At 45.6% G+C, this 14,593-nt stretch overlaps 1 long non-coding RNA gene across 1 annotated transcript in view; it reads left to right on the top strand.

The window, feature by feature from the left end:
• The window catches only part of LOC111769920 (uncharacterized), a 34,246-nt gene extending 20,645 nt beyond the window's left edge, over positions 1-13,601 (top strand). Inside the window, exons 2-4 of the long non-coding RNA XR_002802747.2 lie at positions 483-572; positions 11,830-12,073; positions 13,295-13,601. This is a non-coding gene — a long non-coding RNA (uncharacterized lncRNA). The remainder of the gene's footprint in view (positions 1-482; positions 573-11,829; positions 12,074-13,294) is intronic.
• Positions 13,602-14,593: the final 992 nt, after the last annotated feature.

Genomic DNA, 14,593 nt, shown 5'->3' with positions numbered 1-14,593 from the left:
TATTATTAAAGTGGTAATGTGAGAATGTAATAAAACAATTTTTTCGTATGAATCAATAAACATATTTTCATTCTAAGCTAAACAGTAACAAGTCTATTTTGGTCCATTCATTAAAAGTTGTTCTGTACTTACTTAACAAAAATTTGGAACAATTAAGTGACTGACTTCGTGCCAAACAGCTACTGAGAGAGACAACCAGGCTTAGGACTCAGGTCTCCTGAGATCTTGCCTAACTATTTCTCTCTTGATCAAGAGGAGAAATTTATACCCATGAGGACAAAAGGGAAAAGGAAATTACTCCACCATTTTTGTTTTTGTTTTTCATTTTCCTCATTACCCCCCATGTAGTAATGGCTTTACTTACGAAGGAAAATTGCAAACACTGAAACACATACATTTCTATATCTTTAAATATAATTTTTTTCTTTTAAAAAAAAAACTCTATGTTTTCACTGGTTGCAGTGGATTTCTTTGTTTTTCAGGATATTCTTTCTCCCTTGTACTGCTCTCCAGAGCAAAATGAGCTGATGGAAGAGAAGGACATTTTAATACAGCTGAAGAGCACAGATCAGGTAATGTGACCATTGGGGGCTACGATGCTTCTTCCCAGCAAACTTTAAGGAAAAATGACACGAATGAGCTGAATCTGATTTTAATAATCATGCCTTGCAGGATGATCTTGGATGTATCAGGACTGCATGCCCTGAGGTAGATTAAAAATGAGTTTATTGTTCTCTAGCTTGAGCCATGATCCATGGACAGAAATATATATATGTCCCTTTCTCCCAGCTCCGGGTGCTGAGTCTCTTGCTTGGATAGCTGCCATGTCTGCTGGGAGCTCACGCAAATCGTTAAAAGAGATCCAGGCAGACACGGTGTTGCAGCATTCCAGTACACACTGGGAGAGTTGGCTGGCTACCCAGAAATTGGACTGTGGGCAGCCTGGACATCGCATGACACTGAGTGTAGCCAAAATCAGCAATTAATGTATGAGTACCACTCAATTTGCTTAAACCTGGCCGTTTCCCTCTCTCTGTCTCATATTCTGCTATAGGAAGAAAAAGCCAAAAGATCACCAATGTTAGTGTCTCTCACAGTTGCAAGGTCTATGTACACTTGCTGTATACCTAAATCAATGGATGTGACTTTGTTCACTCATTTATTCGGTGTGTCTGTACGGAGCATCTGCTCTGAGCCTGGTGCTGGGTTAAAGCTGGAACAGGCTGTCATCAAGAAGTGGAGATTGGGACAGTAGATAGAAATTAGGCGAGAGAAATCTGAACTCAGGCAGTGCAGTGGGGAGGAAGAACGATGTCAGAGAGGAGTTGGCAGAACTTGGGAGCTCATGGGAGAAGCAGATGTGGCTGAGTTGGGCCCGTGAAGGGTGGTCTGGGGGGGTGCAGTCGGCTGCTGGGCTGGAGCAGGATTGATGGTGGGGAGGCTGAGGGCTTCAGATCTTGCACAGCACCCCGTCTGCTGCTGGTCTCCTTTGAGGCGGAGAGAAGGGCTGCAGCCTGGGGTCTCCCACAGGCCTTCCCATCCAGCCAGATTGTAAGAACATCACTTCATTTTTATTATGTATGGCTACCTTCTTATTACAAGTGATAGCGGTTTTTATTTATAGAAGACTTATGCATTTTTCTTTTAAAATGTAAGTGATAATAGTGACTCAGAAAGAGTTAAGTAAATAGTGGCATGGTTTGTGGATACAATACCTGATGTGGAGGTCACTCATTGTTTCCAGTCTTGTTTCAATCCTGTTCCAGAGGTCCCAAATGACAGGGACAAGTGTCCTGGCCGCTGCTCAGGTGGACAGGGTGTGGGGAGGTGAGGGTGGCTCTGTCCACAAGGGACAAGGGGCCAGGCAGAGATGCAGACCAGTGTCTCCTGCCAGAGAGCAGAGCGATTGAAGGAGTAAGGGCCGGTTGCCGAGGGATGGCCATGGGGTCTCCTGGAGAGAGCGTTCAGCGAGGGCCACACATCCAAGATGTAGGCAGCAGCCTCCTTCTTAGTGGCAATTTCTAAACTAAAAAGCAAAAGCTTTGAAATGCCTCATCAGTAATATAAATATCAGCTCACATCTCTTTTAATTTGAATGATAAATGTCAAACTATCAAACACTGCATTGTTTTCTAAATTCAAATTTTACACACTGCTCTCTAGGGGTAGAAAGGAAGGGAAGAGAATTCCAGAGAAAGAGATCGGGGAAGTTCCCTGGGAGGGGTGAGAGGGGCAGAAGAGGGACAGAGACGAATGGGGGCAAGAGGACCTGTGACCTGTGGGAGAGGCTCCGAGCAGAGCACAGACCCCAGAGGGCTGCTCATTTCTCCCTGTGCAGAACTGCCAGGCTTTTCCTCTTCCACGCTACAGCGACCTTGTAAAAATGCAGATTGCCATACCTCGTCTGGCATGAGCTTCGGGTGCACATGGGCGCGAGCTCACATTCCAGGGACAATTTTTGGCATTATAAACCAACAGCTTTAAAACATTCAAACCATTTGACACAACATTTCCATTTCAGCAGTTTTTCCCTTGGGAAATAATCAGCTGAGTATATAAAGGCATATGTAGGGACATACTCCTCACAGTGTTTTTATAACAGAAAGGAAACAAAGGGATCAAGAAGTCTACTAAGAGGTAGATGGTTAAATACATTATATTTCTGCATTTGAAAGATCCATCATTTGAAGTATTATTTTCTTTAGCATTTTTGTGGAATCTGAGAATCTCCTGCGTTCTTATTGACTTAGGACTTTTTCTTTAAATCTTCTTCTTTTAACTTAAATAATCCTTAAAAATCCTTAAAAAAATCCTAATCCTAAAAAAAAAATTCAGTGAAATCATTGACTTGTTCTGATACTTATATATTTTTTCGAGTACAAATTAAAATACATAGTGATTAAGATATAGACATTTTAATCCAGATCCTACTTGAGGCTCCTTTGGAAATGACCAGTGGTGAACGATTATGTTTTGAGAAACCCTGACTTAGACGCCACCCGGTGCATCACTCTGCAATCATAGACATGAGGCTGTAGTTCTGTGTTTATGAACAGGGAGAAGTTTATTCCTCAGCTATTGCTATGTGTCAGCAATCCGGTTTGTCCTGGAAACACAGGTCAAAGTTCTGAAAACTTCCTGGTGGAATAAAAAATAGCAGATTACAAAACAATGTGTATCTCATTATTGTAAAACACGCTGTCTCTCTACTACACACACACACACACACACACACACCCCTACACACCTGCGTGCACGCATGTAGAAACATGGAAAATGGTCTCCAAGGGAGAGACTCAGGTGTGTGACCGTGGTTAGATCTGCACATCCGACTGTGGGTGATTTTCTTTTTGCATATATGCATGTTCTACTTCATCTGAAATAAAGATGGATAAAATGTAAAAATCTTGAACGTAGTGAAATGGACTAGCGCATCTCTTCCTCTGAGGGTCAACGGGAAGCGGCTCTTTAAAAGTGGGGGCAGCCCCTCCTGTCTGGGTGTCTATTACAACAAGTTGACGGTTTATACGGGACCTTCCACTGTGAGAGCCAGTTTCCGCCACTGATTTAGAAATTCTCGTTGAAGCTCTGTGTCTGTGATGCCCGGGCACCAGGACTCTCCCACATGTGGGATACAGTGGGAGAAACACTTTAATTGAGGATTTTTTTAGGTGGAGTTTTGGGTTGCGACAAGTTTAAGCATCCGTGCCGTCCTACTCTGTCAGTAAGGAGAGGTCTGTCTGGGCTTGGGAGGTTCCGAGTTCTGATCCTTGTCGCATTGTGTTCACTGCCCAACAGCCGCACGGAGCTGTCCAGGGTACCCTGACACGGCTTTCTTCACAGCACAGGGAGGGGACAATAGCATCTCAGTAAGGCCTCCTTTTAAACTCCCACCAGGACACCTGAAAACTGTCAAGGGTGTTTAATATGCATTCTGTGTTTAAAAAGGAAAAAAAAATTACAAAGGGAATTCTAGGAGACAAAGAGCCTGGAGAGAATGTGCCATAATGCACTTTCCTCTTGCTCCTGGAGAGCCGTCCTCGCCTTCCCCAGTGACTGATGGCCCTTTAGCAACTGGGGATTTTCAGGTGAAGAGAACTGGCCTGCGATAGAGGCCCCATTTGTAATACCTCACGCACAAATTACTGCAGTCTTCATCCTTACGTGATAGCTGCGCCATTTGTGCTTTCTTTCGAGAGATGAATAATTAGGCTTTCAGCACTAACCTTAGAAGCTGGTCTTGCTTAGGTGGCCATGGTAGGCAGAATTCTAAGACTGCTCAAAAGATTCCCGCCCCTGGTGTGTGTGCCTTATGTAGTTCCTCCTTTTGAGTCAGGGTGGGGCCTGTTAATATGATGAGATGTCACTCCGGTGATTAGGTTACATGTCAGGGCAGAGGTGAAAGAATTTTGCAGGTGACGGAATTAAGGTGCCTAATAAAGTGACTTTGTGTTAATAAAAGCATCTATCCTGGGTGGGCCCGGTATAATCAGATGAGCCTTTAGAAACAGTCTAGAAGTCAGAGAGGGAAGAAATCAGAGATTCGAAGCATCAGCGACTCTCTCCTGCTGTCCTTGAAGACGCAAGCCGCCCTGCTGTCTGTAGCTGGAAGGAAGTGAATCCTGCCAACTAGCACCTGAGCTTGAGGTGAACCCTGCGACCCCGGAGAGAGCCCAGTGCCAGCGAACATCTTGAGTTCAGCCAGTGAGACTCTGAACAGAAGATCCAGCTAAACAATGCTCAAATTTCTGAGCCACACAAACCGTAGTAATAAATGAGTATTGTTTGAAGCCACCAGGTTTGTGGCAACTTGTTACAGACCATAGACAGCTACTGCGGAGGTGCTCACTTTATGTTAGACAGCAGCGTGGTGGCTGAAGGCCTTTCCATCTCAGCGGCACAGAAATTGACCCCTACCTCATCCCACTCTGGCTGTGGGTCTCCTCTGGAGACCTGGCATCCCTGGCTTTCATGGGAAGGTCCCACCTTTTGGGATGTCTTCATTAGGGGGCTGTAAGCTATCCCACTGGGAACTTCACATGGTAAGAACTAAGTATGAAAAGAATTAGGTGTTTAGACCATGTTTAAGAAACTTGCCTGCTTGGGCTTTTCCTGTTGACCAACCATCAGTTCCATCTTCTTTGCCCTTTCACACTTGGGGAGACTAATAAGTAGAAACCCGTTATCCATGTACGTCTGTATCTATGTAACTATGTATTAAAGGTCTTCCTGCTTCTGTGTTGACCGCCCAGTTTTTGAGATTTTATAATCCTGGTTCACTCTTCACACCTCAAATCTTATTTGGCTGCCATATTGCTTTGTCAGGAAGACATAATGATTTTGGTGTATTTTGTCTCTTTTTCATGTTTGGCTACATATTCTTTCTATTTGTCTTTCTATTCTCCTTTCTCAATTCTAAAATTTTGTTTCAAAATGAGCAAACTGCGGAAAAACAATGATTAACTGCCTTTTATTGTCTTAGAAATCCCCAACAGCACACGTGTCACAGGGAAGTTATTTATACGTGAAGCGCTCCCGCGGCTTGCTCTGCACCTCCCTCAGCAATTCCAAGGGCCCCGTTTTCCTTTATTTCAACAGAAGAAGATAAGAGAGAAGTAGCTCCATTTCACAATAAAGTTGGTATTCCAAAGCATATTTTAGCTATTTTCCCCAACAGCGTGTCATTGGGCAGCTCCTCTCTTTAGTTAACTGTGTGAGGTGCAGGGGACATCCCCACCCGCCTGTGCTGTGTGGTTATGACAAAGCATCCGTACAAAGCACTTTCTAAGTAAGCGAGAGACCATACGACCCAGGCACGGAGGCTGCCTGGGCAGAGAGCGTGGCTCTGCACTTCCAAGGAAGGAGTCAGTGCAAGTGGGGCCTCAATATAAGTTTCGGGGCTTCAGGGATTATTTTTAAACTTTATACATATATATATTTTTAAGTTGAAACAACTACTCCCACACAAAGGTGTTGGTAGAATGGCTTCACGTTGACAGGCTGAGACCCATCTCTTGTCTCAGTAGGAGATGGACTTATTTTTAAACTGCTGCATCTCACTTTCCTCCTGAGTCACACGTCTGAGTCCAGAGCCTGGCGGTGTTCGGGATGTGAATTACATTTCCCCTTAGGGCCTCATTTAGAGCTAATGGAAACGACTCTAATCCGACCTCCCTGGAGTACAAGGCTCCAGCCCTCTGTGATCAGTGCTTAATTTAAGTGAACATTGGAGAAAAGGCACGAATCAGAGCGAGGGCCTGTGCAGGGGCCATTCTACCAGCAGCTGTGAAGGTGTGCAGGGATGCCTGGGCAGACGGGTTAGACTCTTGATTGTGAAAACTCTTGCTGTGACAGAGTGTCCTTAAAGAACATATCAAATGGAGGTGGTGTGTCACAGTATGTTTCGGTTCACAGTGACCCTTGACCTTCATGACAAAGTGCAAGCCACAATGTCCAGCGGTACTCATAGCCACACGGACACTGGCCACATAGACGTATGCATGCATTTTCCAGTCCGAATGTCCACATGCACAGAGGAATGCATGTGACACAACGAAGTGCAATGCAACAGAGATGAATGGAATTGTCCCAGGGGTGGGAGAGTGATGAGGAGTGTGGGTTTTGGAGTGTAGTGAATCTGGATCTTGTTCCTGCCTCCATTAGATCCTAACCAGACCACTCAACAGGGTTTCATCTATAACCCGGGGTTAATGAAAGTGCCTCCCAAACTTTTAGTGAGAATTAACCAAAATATTATGTGGGTGACGGGCTGGAAATTGTGAGTTTTCCCCAGAGCAAAATGCAAGCTGGATTCCAATGTCATTCTCCGATCCTTCCTACTATCCTTCGCCGGGGATCCTTAGAGAAGCGGCTGCTTCCGGGACTGGGCCGAGAAATCTACAAGATGAACCTGGAGCATCTCGAAAGGTCAAAAAGTGAGAAAGTACTAAAAACTCAAAAACCACCCAAACAGAAACAATCCTTCAATGACGGGGGCATGCCAAGGAGACACAGGAGCCAAGCGAAAGATCACCTGGTGGTGAAAGCTGGAACAATTTGAACAAGAAAATAAATAAAATAGTAAGGTAGCATGGGATTATGATCCAAAATATAGAACAAATGTCCATGAGTTAGTACTAATATAAATAGACGTTGAATAAATGACTAAGCAGGAGAGGAGAGACAAGTGTCTTGTACAGAATTCTGAGTAATTTATTCACATAAACTGTTCTCAAGGAGATGGAGCGTAACTCCTGACTCTAAGAGTGGGCAAAGAGCACAGTATGGAAAAGGGAACAAGTGGGTAACAACAGTGGAGAAATCTGACAGACTCGGTCTTAAGCCAGGTGTTCAAGGTCAACATTAACAGTGGTGAGTCATACAGATCACATGGACCCTTGATACACTGTGATGAGAAGGGGGCTTTACCTCCATGGTCTTCCTCCTGCAACCTTAGCCTAACCACCACAAAAACATCAGACGAACCCATCTGAGGGACGTTCCACAAAATATCCAACTGGTACTCCTCACAAGTGTCAAGCTCATCAAAAACAAGGACACTTTTGCAGCAAGAGGTACATAAGGAGACATGACAACTAAACGTGTTTCAATGTCCTGGATGAGATCCTGGAACAAGAAGACATTAGGTGAATACTAAGGAAGTCTGAATAAAGTACGGGCTTTAGTTAATAACGATGTGTTGGCATTGGATCATTGACTAACGTACCATACTCATGTAAGGTGTTAGTAATAATGGAAATTAGACATGTGGTATATGGGAATTCTTTGCACTATCCTCATAATATTTCTACAAACCTAAAACCATTCTAAAATTAGAAGTTAATTTTTAAAAACACAACATGAAAAGTTTCAAACAATGTCATTAGATTATTCTCGTAGAAATATATTCGCATTAAATGCCCACCTTTTACTTTGAGATCATGCCCATTTTGGGGAGGAAGGGGAGCTGGGAGGATGACTTTTATTGACTGTTAAGGTTAGGTGCCGGCAGCCTTCCCTCTTGAAAGTTTTTATGATGACGATCTCTACATGACAGATGACAAGACTGAAGCTTGCAAAGGTCAAGTGCGAAGTTCAAGGCCCCCTTCCTGCTATGTGCGAAAACCTGTCGATTCTACATGCACTGTTGACTACAAGATCATTTGGATTAAAATAATCACCTCTTGGGGCCGGCTCGCTGGAGTGGCAGTTAAGTTCACGTGCTCTGCTTTGGTGGCCCAGAGTTTGCCAGCTTGGATCCTGGGCACAGACCTATGTACTGCTTAGCAAGCCATGCTGTGGCCGGGGTCCCAGGTATAAAATAGAGGAAGATGGACACAGACGTTAGCTCAGGGCTGATCTTCCTCAAAAAAAAAAATAATAATGATAATAAAATAATCATCTCTGATGAAAAGAGTGAGGAAGAAATTATTTAAAGAGAAAATAAAAATACTTCCTCCTCTTCAAACGTGTTTTGGCCTCTGCTGTGAAGCACGTCTCGCCCTCTTCCACCGCAGCAGGTAAGACTGGAAAATCACACGGCCAAGAGTCAATTACAGAGCGTGTGGAAACCGACTGTATGACCGTGCAGAACGGAACATTGTTTTTTATGTTCCGTCTTACTGAGTTCTTAAAAAATAGATTGAATACCTGGGAATGACAGTATAGAACAATTCCAGTAATTACTGCATACAAGGTCTCCAAAATCTATGTGCGGGAGAGAAGGCTGCGTGAAGTGATACGCCTGAGCACATACACACGGGTTGTCAGAGACGACCATTCCCGGATGCTGCCGGGGGGAAGAAGCAAGATAAGCCCGCCACTTCTCGAGCCGACACCAGCATGGAAACCAGCAGCACATCTCGCTGTATTTCAGCACAGAGACATCTTGTGGTGTCTTCAGCTTCACCCACTGAGAAATGAACCAGCAGACTTGATGTTATCTGACTCCCAGCAAAGCAAATTTGCAGTTCCAAGTGCTGTGGGGAATTTGAATGTCCAGTGATATATGATAAGTGATTCAACCAGGGATAAGTTTTGGAATGTTAATTAGGTTCCCCCTGGAGACGGTTTATTAATACATGCTCTCGTCCACGGGACCAGGACTATAAATCAGAGTCTATCTAACTCGGTTTAAATCGTGCTACCGTGTCAGATCCTAGCTTTGTGCAGTTTCTAAATCTGCTGAGAAACTTCTTGAAAAATATACAGAAAATGAAGTTTCTACGGCAATGCAATTTGTTTTACCCCCAGAAAACTACAAAAAGCGTCCTGAGCAACCTCTTCCTTTATGCATTTCTCCTCCCAGCTTGGGGTTTTGACTCAGCCCAGTGCACGCGGGTGTGAGGTGTGGGCAAATCTGCCAGCTCAGTAAAGGAATCCAGGCGGCGCTTAGCAGAGAAAACAGACACATCTTTTACCTTAGAAAATAAATGACGGCTCATCCTAGAGTCCTACAGAGCTCCAAGTTTCAATTATTTAAGTCAGTGCACCTGTAACACCTCCCCCAACCCCCGCCACGACACCGTATTTCCTAATGTCAGAGAAGCACCAATGCCAAATTTATAGATTTAGTCCAGTTAAAGTGAAATAATTCTGTGGCTTCAGGCTCGACCATGGCCATCCGTCTCTCAACCCAGGACCGTGAGCCCAAAAGGAGACTGTGGCCAAAGCTGTGTGAATCCATTTCCAAATCTTGAGAGCCACATTCTCCTCAGAGCAGGATGAAAATGCAAAAGGGAGCGAGCTGGTGCCGTCTTTTAATCAATCCTGTTGACATTCAAGATCTCAGGGGGAGAGTTGTGCAATGTGACAGTGGGGTCTAGATTTGCAAGTACAAAACAAAGTTTTAGGTCCAAGGGTGCAAAACAATAAATTCCATCCGACAGCGCTGTCTGTTCTGATCAGCCTGCGCAGAGGGGAGGGGCAGAGCTGGGAGTTTTACCTCCTCTGCTCCCCTTTCTCCTCTAGGTGTCATATAAATTAGCCAGCAGAACAGCCTCCTTTCCCCAGGAATCATTTGTCTTCGGTGGTTTGTCCTGACTTGGGGTGGGGGTGAATTTATCTCTGCCTTACCACTCCTAGATGCTGCTGAGAAGTGAAATCCCAGCCATGGTGACCGGAGATGAGGATGAAGCTGAGGGACAAGCAGGACTTCAAAGTCCCACAGCATCACTGGTTTTCCATCTTTTGTCTTCCATTGACGGGGGAACCAATATTTTGCGGGAATTTTGGCTTAGCAAAATGACTCATCTTCCTTGGTGGCCCCCAGGATGGACCCTCAGAGGCCCTGGAGGGTCGAATCAGTGAAGATACATAAACTCAAGCGGGTGAATCACATTCTCGCCCTTCAGGAATTTGGAATGCGGAGTGGGAGATGAAGAGCTGGCCTTTGAGCCTCAGAGGAAATGACATACTAGCCGGAACCAGTGCCCAGGGAAAGAAAGAAGTTACTGTATGGAGAGAAGCAGGGAGGAGAAAGGTCCTTTTGGGGCTGGTTCTCGCCTTTTCCAGAGGCCTCGCCCTACTGTGTCCAGGCACTTGGGATCCATGAGACATGCCAAGTGCTCATGCTACATCCCCCTTTTTGCTGCCTCTGATGGGATCTGCTCCCCAAGACCCCTCCACGCTGTGCGTCTAAAGCAACCTTCTCTGGTTTGGGGCTTGGAATTGGCAAACACCAAGCACACAGCGTAAGAGTTAGGGGATCGTCTCCCAAAGCAAGTTCATGGACTGTTGTCCCGAAGAGGGAAGATGAATGAAGGCAGCGCCACCCACAGAGAGCTCGAAGGGGCTTGGGAGCCAGGAGGGTCCCTGGTGGCTCTTTCACCCTGTGCCAATCCCACCAGCCTGGTCGTGGTTCAGGGTCTTGGTAGATGCCAGAAAACTGTGGGCAGACCGTGCTTTAGACAGGCAGGAATGTGACCCAGGAGCAGTGTGTCCACCTGCCCTCCATGCCCTCCCTCAGCCACTACCTCAACCACCACCACCACCACCCACACCATGTTCTCTGCAGAACCCACTCCTCTTAGCCAGCAAACGTCCTCTCCTTCGATAAGCAGTATTGAGTGTCTACCACAGCGCCGTCCTGTGCCCTCACTCAGATGTTGGTGATAATTAGCATCATCCTGTTCAGCTGCTTTTGTACGCTTGCTGACTGTTGGCCACTGTTCAAAGTCTTTCTATGTATTAACTCATTTGATCCTCAGCATCCTATGGAGTGGTAACTGTCGCTACGCCCCATTTTACAGAGGAAAAAACTGTGGGCCGGAGGCTTGCAGTGATTGGCCCAACACCTGGCGGAAAACAAGAGACAAGACAAGTAAGCATAAAGACACTGAGCAGGAATGGCTGGTTTTAAAAATAACCCATTCAACCTGGTGGAAAGTTTCATGGCAAAGACCCAAATCTTGTCCTGGACTCGGAACTGCCCAAGCGTGCATCTCTGCCCACGCCAGGCTCTAGAGTCACTAAGCAAGGTTTGGATCCAGAACACAAAATAATCGCCAAGCATCACGTAAACATCTGGGTTTGGCATAAACTGCAGGATAAGCCAACTGTGTCTGCCATCACGCTGAAAAGATTATGTTGCCTTTTCCCTGGCAACCTGGGCTGAAATTGCTGCTGAAGTTTTAACAACTTCAGCTCCAAAAAAAATAGACGTGAAGAACGTCCTTGTGCTCCTTATGGTTATTCTGCTGCACGATGGCAGACAGAGGAAGAGGGAACAGGGAGCTCTTTCGAGTTCTCGTCCTTATTGGGCCAATTAATATCATTGATCTGCACCCAAAATGATCATCCTTTTGTTCATTTATTCACTCCATCCACCAGGCACTTATTGAGTTTCTACGGTATACAAGGCAGTGCTCCAGATTTTTCCGAGAATACAACGGTGACTCAGGCTTGCGTTGAAACCCCATTCTCAAGAAGATCACGGTTCAGTGGGAGGAAACACAGCACCTGCCTTGTTTCAGAACACAGGAACAAACAGAACATGAGGTGGGCAGAGCCGCGACGTGAGAAATGGAGGGAACGCTTCTGGAATGTGGGGAGCACTGCTTCGCCTGGGAGTGAGGTTGGTGTGGGCCACGCAGGAGCAGATGGGATGGGTGGATCTAAATGTGGGGATGGCAGGAGCAACGGCTAATGGATAAGGAAGAATGGGGCATGTTCAGAGGAATGAGGTGTATTTCCGTTTCCATGGGATCGTAAAACATGTGAAAGGAGAAGTCTTAATTAGTTCCTAGAAGCCTTGACTATCAGGCTAAGGAGGTTAGATTTTATTCAGTAAGCTTAAAACTTTTCTGACTTTTTGTGACAATAATCTGAGTGTTTCCTCAGGCTAATGAATTATATGATTGTTTAGTAGCTGACTATAGTAAAATGGCTAGGAGAACAACGTCCAGCCAGAAGTCTGTCCCATAGGCTAGGAGGACTAGCCCAGACTTTTGCTTCATCGCAGTTGCTTAAGCAAGGAAGGTGGTTTTGACTTATCTAATTGGGAATGCTAAGAAACAGGGCTCACTTCAGGCATGGTTGAATCCAGGAGCTCAAACACTGTGCAGGCATTGGTCTCTCCCTCTCTTGGTCCCGCTTCCCTCTCTGTTGGCTTCACTCTGTAGTAGATAGTTCCCAAATGGAAGCAAAGATGGGCCTTGCTGCTCTGGGCTTCCATGCAGCTCAGTGCTGACAGTGCAGGAAGCGGTGATGTTTCTCTTTCCCAGGATCTATATCAATCCCCTAAGTGACCTGCTTAGATGGGATCAACCCTGTTTACTACGTGTCCATCCCTGGACCAGTCACTGTGTCCAAAGGGTGGGGGTGCTTTGATTGGCTGGTGGAGGGTGGGATGACCCTGATGGTAGAAGCAAGTCCCCAGAGGAATTACATGAAACCAGCAAGAGACAATTCCCCCAGCGCTGTAGTTAGAGGCCAGCACCCAGCCGCCAAGTTCCCACTCTTCTAGGCTAATCTCTCCATTCTGCTCATTCCTGTAGCACTTGTGAAATCCTGGATTTTCTGCATGTCCTATTTCATGATGGTTAACCACCTGTCCATGAGTTTTCCCAAGCAGATTGCGAGGTCCCTGAGGGCAGCACATTTCCTTGTTGATCTCTTGTCTCTAACCCAGCTGAGTGCCCGCACCATATCGGGTAAAATGCATGTTCTTACTGAAAGTCAGGAGGGATTGAGGGCAGGAGCCCTGGAATAAACTAGCAAGGAGGAATACAAAAGATAGATTGTCTGTTCTAGAAAATTCTAATCTGAAATTCTAATATTTGAGGAGTTCCCTCAGGCATCAAGAACACTCCCAGAAAGTTGGAGATAACCATATGAAGGAGACAACTGGATCTCTCAGCAAGAAGCTGTGGAGCCTCAGAAGCTCTGCTTTAGACGGGCACCGACGCAGGAAAAATGGGAGCCTTGGAGTGATTTCTGCCCAACGCAGCTTCAGTGATCCACGTGGCCTAGGGGGAGCGGCCCAGGACAAAAGCTTACCTGGGGCTCTTTCTGTGAGTCCTGCTGTGGACCCTCCAAGACATCCAGAGATGAGGGCTTTCCAGTCCCTGACTCAGTCTCATTAAAATAAGTATCCAGATCTATCAAATGGTGAAAGGACTTATTGCTTTAAATGCCGTTATCTAAGTTTTTTTTTTTTTAGCTCTATTTAAACCTCCTGGCAAAATATGACTTTTTATATGTCTTTATTCCTATCTCAGCAACAAATCTGTTTTAATGAACATTTTCATCTTAGAGCAGTTTTAAATTTGCAGAAAAATTAGGAAGATAGTACAGAAAGTTCTCACATCCTCCAAGCAGTCTCCCCCATTATTAACATCCTGTATTAAATATGGCGTGTTCGTCACAAACCAGAATCAATACTGGGAAATTATTATTAACTGGTCTTTACATTTTTAGATTTCCTTCTTTGTTACTTAATGCTCTGTTTTCTGTCCCAGCGTGCCATCCAGGACACACATCACATTTAGATGTTGTATTTGTCTGCTCCGGCCGCCATAACAAAATACTGCAGGCTGGGGGGCTGAGCCACAAACATTTATTTCTCACAGACCCAGAGGCTGGAAGTCCGAGATCAAGGTCCTGCAGGGCTGGCTTCTGGCGAGTGTTTGCTTCCCGGTTTGCAGATGGCCACCTTCTCGCTGTGTTCTCACGCGTTAGCGGAAGCCAGCTCTCTGATGTCTCTTCTCACAAGGATATGAATCCTGTCCCATCAGGGCCCCACCCTTGGGATCTTGCTTAACCTTCGTTACTTCCATAAAGGCCTCATCTCCAGATGCAGTCCCATTGGGGTTAGGGCTTCAGCCGCCGGTTCTTGGGGAAACAGGATTCAATCTCTAGCCGATGTCGTATCTCATGAGGCTCCTCCTGGCCAGGAGAATGTTCGGACTTTCCTTGTTTTTGGTGACCTTGAAAATTTTGAGGAGGACTGATCAGGTTTTTTGTAGAATGTCTCTCAATTGGGATTTGTTTGAAAAACCATGTTTTTCTCATGGTTAGACTGGGGTCCTGGGTTTCGGGGAGGAAGGTCACAGAGGCAACGGCGCCATTTTCATCGTCTCTTATCAAGAGTACA

The sequence above is a fragment of the Equus caballus genome, chromosome 22 (assembly GCF_041296265.1).
Source record: "Equus caballus isolate H_3958 breed thoroughbred chromosome 22, TB-T2T, whole genome shotgun sequence".
Lineage (NCBI taxonomy): Eukaryota > Metazoa > Chordata > Mammalia > Perissodactyla > Equidae > Equus > Equus caballus.
This window is presented reverse-complemented; position numbering and strand designations above follow the sequence as displayed.